The following is an 8,259-nucleotide window of genomic DNA, read 5'->3' on the forward strand; positions in this document are numbered from 1 at the left end:
GTGAAGTGGCCCCAAAAAGTGGCCCTAATGATGACCTTTCTGCATAACTCTCACAAGAAAACACCCACGTTGTGTCCGTCCTTATCCGCGTGCAAATATTGACCTCGTTCGCCCTCCTGACTCCACTAGATGCCATCTGATGCACCTGCTGACCTCACGTCGTCGGCCCGTGGATAGATTCCTCGAGAAGTTTTACACGCTATAAACTCCTCATTATTGTAGAAAAAACATACTGGTACTGGTGATAGTGAAAATCGATGCACTATGTACACACTGTCCTTCCTGTACACATGTGGGCCCCCACATAACCACCTAGCTAAGGAAAATGGGCAATTCTTTATTTGATGCACCATGCATGTGTATGTACATATGCGCAATCCCTTGCTCCAAAAAACTCCTAACATAATTTGCCCATCCCCTAGCCTGCTAGATCATTCATGATCAGCAGCAGCAAAGAGAGGTATGAGACTCGCCGCATCACAGGTCTCCTCATCCTTCACAGACATCACTCGCTCTTCAGAAAACTCATCTTGCTCCACCATCATCAACCTGGCATGATACAACTTAAGACGCAATCCATTTACCCTTGACGTATGTAAAATCCCATCCAGGTTAGTCAACTGATATGTACCATTCGGGAAACATTCCACTACCTTGAAAGGGCCTTCCCACTTAATTTGAAACTTCTTTTGGAAGGTGTTGTCTAGTTTGCTGTTGTAGCGCAAAACCAAGTCATGTTTCTTGATACCCTTACTTTTAACCTTTTCATTTATCTTTGCCAAAGCCTTATCCTGCATCTGCCCATAATGCTCCAATGCGCTCATCCTATCCAACTGGACCTCTTGTAACTGCAAGAGCCTCTCTTTGAATGCATCACTAGGCGACCCAAGCAACTTCTCTAAGATCTTGACCGCAGGCAACTCTACCTCCACAGGCAATAGTGCTTCCTTTCCATACACCAAATGAAATGGAGTAAACCCTGTACTTGTCTTCACTGAAGTACGGTAAGCCCATAATGCACTAGGCAATTCCAAATCCCAATTCTTTCCTTGGTGCTCTGTCACTTTAGAAAGAATTTGTACCAACTCACCATTGAACCTTTCATTTAAGCCATTACACTGCGGGTAATAAGGAGTGGTATGTTGGTGCCTAATCTTCATCTTTGTGCATAAGAAGTCTAGCAGTTCAGCTCTAAATCCTGGCCCCTTATCTGAAAGTAGCTCTAATGGCACCCCAAACTTGCAACATATTTCATCATACACAAAATTTTTCCACATCCTTTGCAGTGATCTGTTTTACTGCTATAGCCTCTGCCCATCTAGAAAGATAGTCCACTACCGTCAAAATATAGCTTTTGCCCCTGCTTGTGATAGGTAACGGGCCTATTGCATCAATCCCCACTTTTCAAACACATCAAACGCCATAATGGTTTTTCGTAGCTCTGGCTTCAACACTCTCTTCCCAAACGCTTGACACCTATTGCAAGACCTACACCAATGGTGAACATCCTTGTGCAAACTAGGCCATACATACCTCTCTTGCAAAATCTTATGCAAAGTGATCTTTAGAGCAAAATGGCCACCACATGCGCCTTCATGATTCTCTTCCAACACTCTGTAAAGCTCCTCCCGCCAAGGTACACGTCTCAACACGAGATCAGCCCCTTTCATGTATAAGACATCACCAATCAATTTGTACCTGTATGCTCTACGCACAAAGCCATACTTCTTAGACTTCTGAATCTCCTTTGGAATGATTCCTGTTAGCAAAAACTCCTCTTCTTGAGCCAAACTTTCCCTGCCATGATAAAGAGGTAAAGTGGTCCTCAACACAAATAGCTCCCCAATCATGCCTTGAGCTGCTTCATGTGCCTCTCCATTTAGAGCACGTTCAATGTGTCTGATGATCCATGCTTCAAACTTTTTTAACAGGCCTTTAATTCTAAAGCACATTTCCTTCAATGAGGTGTTCTTGCTCTTCCACACACCCAGCACTTGCTTCACCACTAACAAGGCATCACCTTTTATGCTCAACCTTCGAATCCCATGCTTCAAACAAATGTGTAATCCGGCTTTCAATTTAGCATATTCATCCTCATTGTTAATATGCGCATCCAATTTGAACCCTCTCTTGCATACTAGCTTCCCCTCTGGATCATAAAGTGCTATACCCCCTGAAGCTGCATCATGGCTCTTTCTGTATGAACCATCAAAGAACAACACATGTGCATTGCTGATATGTGGCACTTCTTCAACTACCTTTCTCACCACCTCTTCCTTAACAATAAGGGGATTCTCCTTGTAGGTCAACAAATCAGCTAGGGTAGCCCTTGTACTATCTTCCACTAGAAAAGAGAACTCAAACTCTTGCAGCTCAATTACCCATTTCTTCACCACATTTGACATGTTAGTACCATTAATTAATTGTGGAAAAAAGGCATAACTCTTCAAGAAAACAAAAGGTCGTGGTAGCAAGTAATGACGAAATCGTCAACAAGCAAATATTACACTGGCCATCACTAGCTCTACTTCTGATAACTTTCTCTCCGCTACCAACTTCACTCGGCTTGCACAATACACTGGCCTCATATAATGGCTGCCCTTCCCCTTTTGCAATAGCATAGCTCCAATGGAATCATCTCCTACTGATGGATTTACATAAAAAACTTTCTCCCAATCACGAGCCTGCATGGCTGACAAACCCCTAACACCTCTTTCACCTCTTGAAACACTTCTTCACACTTGTCATCCCATTGCAATGGATCATGCTTTGCCACTTGTTATAATGGATAAAGAATCTGAGACGACAATGGAATAAACCTTGCCATGTACTTCACTTTGTGTATAAAGGTTGCCAATTGCTTCGTACTCGTAGGTGATGGAAGAAGAATAATAGACTTAACCTTGTCTGGATCAGCCTCAATGCCATTTTCTAACACCATGTTGCCCAATAACTTCACCCTTGGCTGTGCTAGATGACATTTCTTTGGATTTAGTTGTCCTCCACATTCATCATATGGAGCCAATACCATCTACAGCTTCTCATGGTGATCAGCCCTACTGCTATAGACACAGAAGTCATCCATAAAAGCTTTAACACAACTGCCAATGAATGGTTCCAGCACCCAATTTGCTCTCTCTTGATAGAAGGAAGGTCCATTTGACAACCCAAATGGCAATACTGTGTAGCAATAGCAGCCCCATGGCGTAATAAAAGTTGTCTTTGTGCGGTCTTTAAGAGAAATCTTCAATTGAAAGTAGCCTGAAAAACCATCACACACACTGTACCTCTCATAACCTGCCACTGAATCCAAGATCTGATCGATGAATGGAAGAGGATATGGGTTCTCTTAGTGGCTGCGTTTAAGGGCTTAAAATCTACACAAATCCTCCACTTCCCATCCTTCTTTGGACTGACTACTACTGGACTCACCCATTCTGTGGTCTCCACAGGGACTATGAACACTGCCTTCAACAACTTGTCCACCTTTTCTCGCAAGGCTTCCATTTGCTCTTGACCCATCCTTCTTAGCCTTTGCCGCACTGGCTTAGCACCTTCTTTCAGCTCTATATGCATCTCTTCACCCTTGAACCCTCTGATCTCTTCATATGAAGTAATGAACAAATCAGGAAAACTAGCGAGCATATGCAAAAATATATTCTTCTCCATAACTGAGAGGTCTCCACTAATCATTTGCATCATTAATTCTTGCTTCTTTGACAACTCAACCTTGGTTTTCATCAGCCCTTCAATCACTTCATAAGGCCCTTCACTTTCATCTTCAACCTCATTCGCAAATGCGACTAAACCAATCTCCTGGATTTCTTTATCCATCAAAAGAAATGCAACATCAGCATCCTCATCACTGCTAGTAGTGCTATCACTATCCTCATCTATCACCGTGGAAGAGTCTTCATCACTAGACTCATCCTCATCGTCATAAATCTCCTCTAATCGTTTCCTTGTGTCCATATTATAAAGCTTCTTGGTACCTGTCTTTCCATAGAGGCTAATCGTACCATGTCGCCAATCTTGAACAGCTCCCACTGCACGTAACCATGGTCTGCTCAGTATAATAGGATATGCTCCCAACCCTGCTGGCATCACTTGAAAATCAACCACTGCCTTTGCATCATATGCCTCCACTTCTAAGCTCTTTACAACACCCAAGCATTTTACTTTTTGATGGTTTGCCAATCTGATCCGAAAACCTGACACCCCAGCCACTGTGAGACCCATCTTCTCAACGCATGAGTGTGTTATGACGCATATTTGGGCTCCGCCATCCACATAACTTTGTCCCAAATTTTTCCTTTTATGCCACACATCTACTATTGGACAAATGTCTGGTAGCTCGTCCATTGCCAACACCTTCACTGAACCTCTCTCTGTCTCTTTCTCCATTGGGTTAACCATCCTCTTCCACTGTCGCTTTAGCTTAGGCACCATCTCTATAAGCTGCCCAAAAGTAACATCTGCCTTCCTGCTCCTCATATCCTCCTTCAAGTCATAGCTTAATTGCCCATCCCCTATTCCTTTCTTCTTACTAGGACCTGGGGCACTTCTTCCTTCCTTATCCTCTGTGGTCCTCTTCCCAATAGGCATCACTAATGTATCCTCTAGCTTTGATGCCTTCTCCAAAGTGACTACACTTAGCACTTTTGTCTTTCCCTTTTCCTCCTGGGTCAGTCCACTGGTTCCTTCGTCTCCCTAATTTCGATGCCATATCATATCATTGACCTAGTTAGCACCTGTTCTTGGCAATGGATACATGTCTTCCCCCATCCTTGGTGGCTTATCACATTGCGGGTGATGTGACCCAACTCTCCACAATAATAACATGTGGGCGTCTGCCTCCAAACCTACCATTGCTTTGTCCCACACCATTCCTAGGCCTTTCTTCACCTCACTGATTTGCAAACCACCCTCGACCTCGATTATTTCCCACTTGACCTAGCATGTTTAGCTGAGATTCTTCATCAAATCACCACTTGCACTTATTGCCTTGCCTTGCCTTAGCCATTTGCTGTTTGCAGTCCACTGACCATGCTGGCATAAACCTGAGTAGTAACAGGAACCACTGGTTCATGAACCCCTGACATACGACCTTGTAAAGAGTCCATAGGCTGAAATTCAGACCTCATGGCAAAGACTCCACCCCTAACTGGCTCATTTTCCTCAGCTTCCACTCTTTTCCTTGTTACTCTAGTGCATCCTCATATGTGCATTTCCTCACTCTCCAACGTACTTTATTCTCCACGCTCCTAACCTCCTCATCATTCCCGTACAGCACGTACCTAGATGTCTTCTTCATCATGTCACAGGTACCTGTGGTGCTAAGGCCTTGCACATCCGCTCCCATGCCAATGAGAACTTACGTATGTACGCATCTACTGGCTCACCTTCCTTTTGCACCAAACCTTGTACTTCTTGCCACACCTTGTCAGGATCTTCTATCTTCACAAACTCCACTTCCAACCCATGTCGTAGATTGTCCCAACTCAACTTACAGGTGGATCAGCCACACGCAACTCCTCTTCAAATGCTTTAGACCAAACTCGTGCATCACTCTTCAAACAAATTTGGAGAAGGCGTAACATTTGCGTAGGGTCATGAATCTGGTTGCTAATGCAGGCAACCTCCATCTTTTCCAAAAATTCTTCCACATCTTCATCACTTCTTCCATGAAACTCGGGATAAGAGAAAGCCATGGCTACCCAAATTATGATGCTTTGAGAACCCCTTCGAACACACGTGCAAGAACCCAAAACTTTTCACTACCCAATCCCTAGAAACTTCAATGGAGCTCAACTTTAGATAAGGACAAACACATGCACATCAAATGAGTTTTCATAGTTGATCATCGGAATTACAACAGGCAAAGGACATTCCAGGATCTCTCTCAATCTTCTTGGCCCAAACATAAAGACTATGCGCTGCTGGAAAAAGATCTTCCTGGACACATGAACATGAATCTGAATTCTTTGAGTTAAATGAAAAGGAGTGAACTGAGGGCCATTTTGATCATCCATTAAAGCCAACCATGAAGCTCCCAAGAAGGCACACCTGACTCAACCTCTGATTTTGCCAAAATTTCAGCAGCATAACAGCATAAATGGCTCAAAATACCAAAAAACCAGCCATCATAACTTGGGAAAATTTCGACAGAGTTTCCCCAGAAGTAGAGCAGTAGGAACCCAAAATATAGACTGTATCTGTATGCATAAACTGCCAACAATAGAACCCGAGCATCAAATAGGACTCAATAGTACATAGCCTATGGTGAGGTCGCAAAAAGGGTGCTCCAGCTACCTGTATCACCGAAAGGATCTCTACATTTGAGAATCCCCCAGCTCAATAAAAACTCATGCTATCGACCCTCACACGAAGGCTAATGCAAATCGCATATAGTCAAGTCTCAGAAATGACTATCTTCTAGACCAAGTCTCAGAAATGGCTGGACTGCCAAATACAACCAAGTATAGCTCCACAAATGCGTACAATGGCAGTTTCCACAAGTAACGTACAATCCTGCAGACAATGCTCTCAAATAGGCGCCAAGTGATGCATACCCACACAACTGCAAGTGACATCACTACTAGTATATCACTGTACTCAAGCTGCCTGTACCTGTATTAATCACCTGTACTTGTACCTGTAACCTGTAACCTGTAACCTGTAATCCTGAATCTCGAAGCTCAAAGCTCGAAGCTCGAAGCAGAAGGTACTCGAAGAAGATCCTCCGTGGGGGCGCCAAAAGAATGTGAGCGGGATGAAAACACACACAGCGCATCTATAACGACACACACTCTTGGGAAGATACACACACACACTATGGGGCACCACTCGGCTTAGACAACACACCTGGCCGAGACAGGGAACACACCTCTGGAGTGAGAGGAGAGAGACTATCCACTTGCCCACTCCACACAGACACACACACACACACACCCAAAAATTTAGCTCAAAAGAGGAGAATTTCTGATTTTTAGATACAAATGAGCTTGGGCCAACACCAATGGGGCAAACAGCTCACACAATATGGGTAAAAGATACCAGATACAATCACAAACTGGAGCAGAAACTTCGCTCATAGGAGAAACTTACACAGAAAAACAGCAGGAAAAGAGTGAGAAATTTGGCAAAATGCACAGCGCCATCGCGTGCGGAACGGCCCAAAACCCAGTCTACAATGTCAAAGTGCTCAAATCGACCTCGGATGAGCAGTTTACGGCCAAATAAGCTCCAAAATGAGCAAAAACACACCTGCGGCTGTTCCTCCTCTCTTCTCCACATTTTTTGCTGGTCTTCTCTCTGTTTTTTCAGTTCCCACACTTAGCTTTTTTAGTTGGGCACCTTGGCCTTTTAGATGACCTCAAACGGACCCGAACAGGCCAAAAACTGACCTCGCAGTGCATAGTTGTCACCTTTTTGCATCATTCGCACACCTGGCACTCAGCTTTTTTCCAATAATGCATCTCGCCACCACGTGAAGTGGCCCCAAAAAGTGGTCCTAATGATGACCTTTCTGCATAACTCTCACAAGAAAACACCCACGTTGTGTCCGTCCTTATCCGCGTGCAAATATTGACCTCGTTCGCCCTCCTGACGCCACTAGATGCCATCTGACGCACCTGCTGACCTCACATCGTCGGCCCGCGGATAGCTTCCTTGAGAAGTTTTACACGCTATAAACTCCTCATTATTGTAGAAAAAACATACTGGTACTGTTGATAGTGAAAATCGATGCACTATGTACACTGTCCTACCTGTACACATGTGGGCCCCACATAACCACCTGGCTAAGGAAAATGGGAAATTCTTTATTTGATGCACCATGCATGTGTATGTACATATGCGCAATCCCTTGCTCCAAAAAACTCCTGACACCGTATAGCTTTAGTATCTCAAGAATGATTATAGGAACAATCGTTTAAAATGTTTCTTGAGAGAGCTACACATGAACCCCTACCTCGGGTTAACTACAACTTAATTGTTGATTGTCTCCTTGCATCCCCCCCCCCACACACACACATGTAAAAATTTCAAGTTGTGATGCATTGAGAATGCATTGGCACTCATGTATGTGTGCCTCATTAGGACTTACATCTATACTCCCACCATTAAACAAAGACAATGATGTATCATACACATTCTTTGAGCTCACATCTGTTTCCATGCATGGTGTATGCTAATAAAGATTGAACTACATCTTCCACAAAAACCAAATCTTGACAAATCGCTTTTCCCTTAGTTTGC

The sequence above is a fragment of the Adiantum capillus-veneris genome, chromosome 23 (assembly GCF_014529385.1).
Source record: "Adiantum capillus-veneris isolate H3 chromosome 23, ASM1452938v2, whole genome shotgun sequence".
Classification (NCBI taxonomy): Eukaryota; Viridiplantae; Streptophyta; class Polypodiopsida; order Polypodiales; family Pteridaceae; genus Adiantum; species Adiantum capillus-veneris.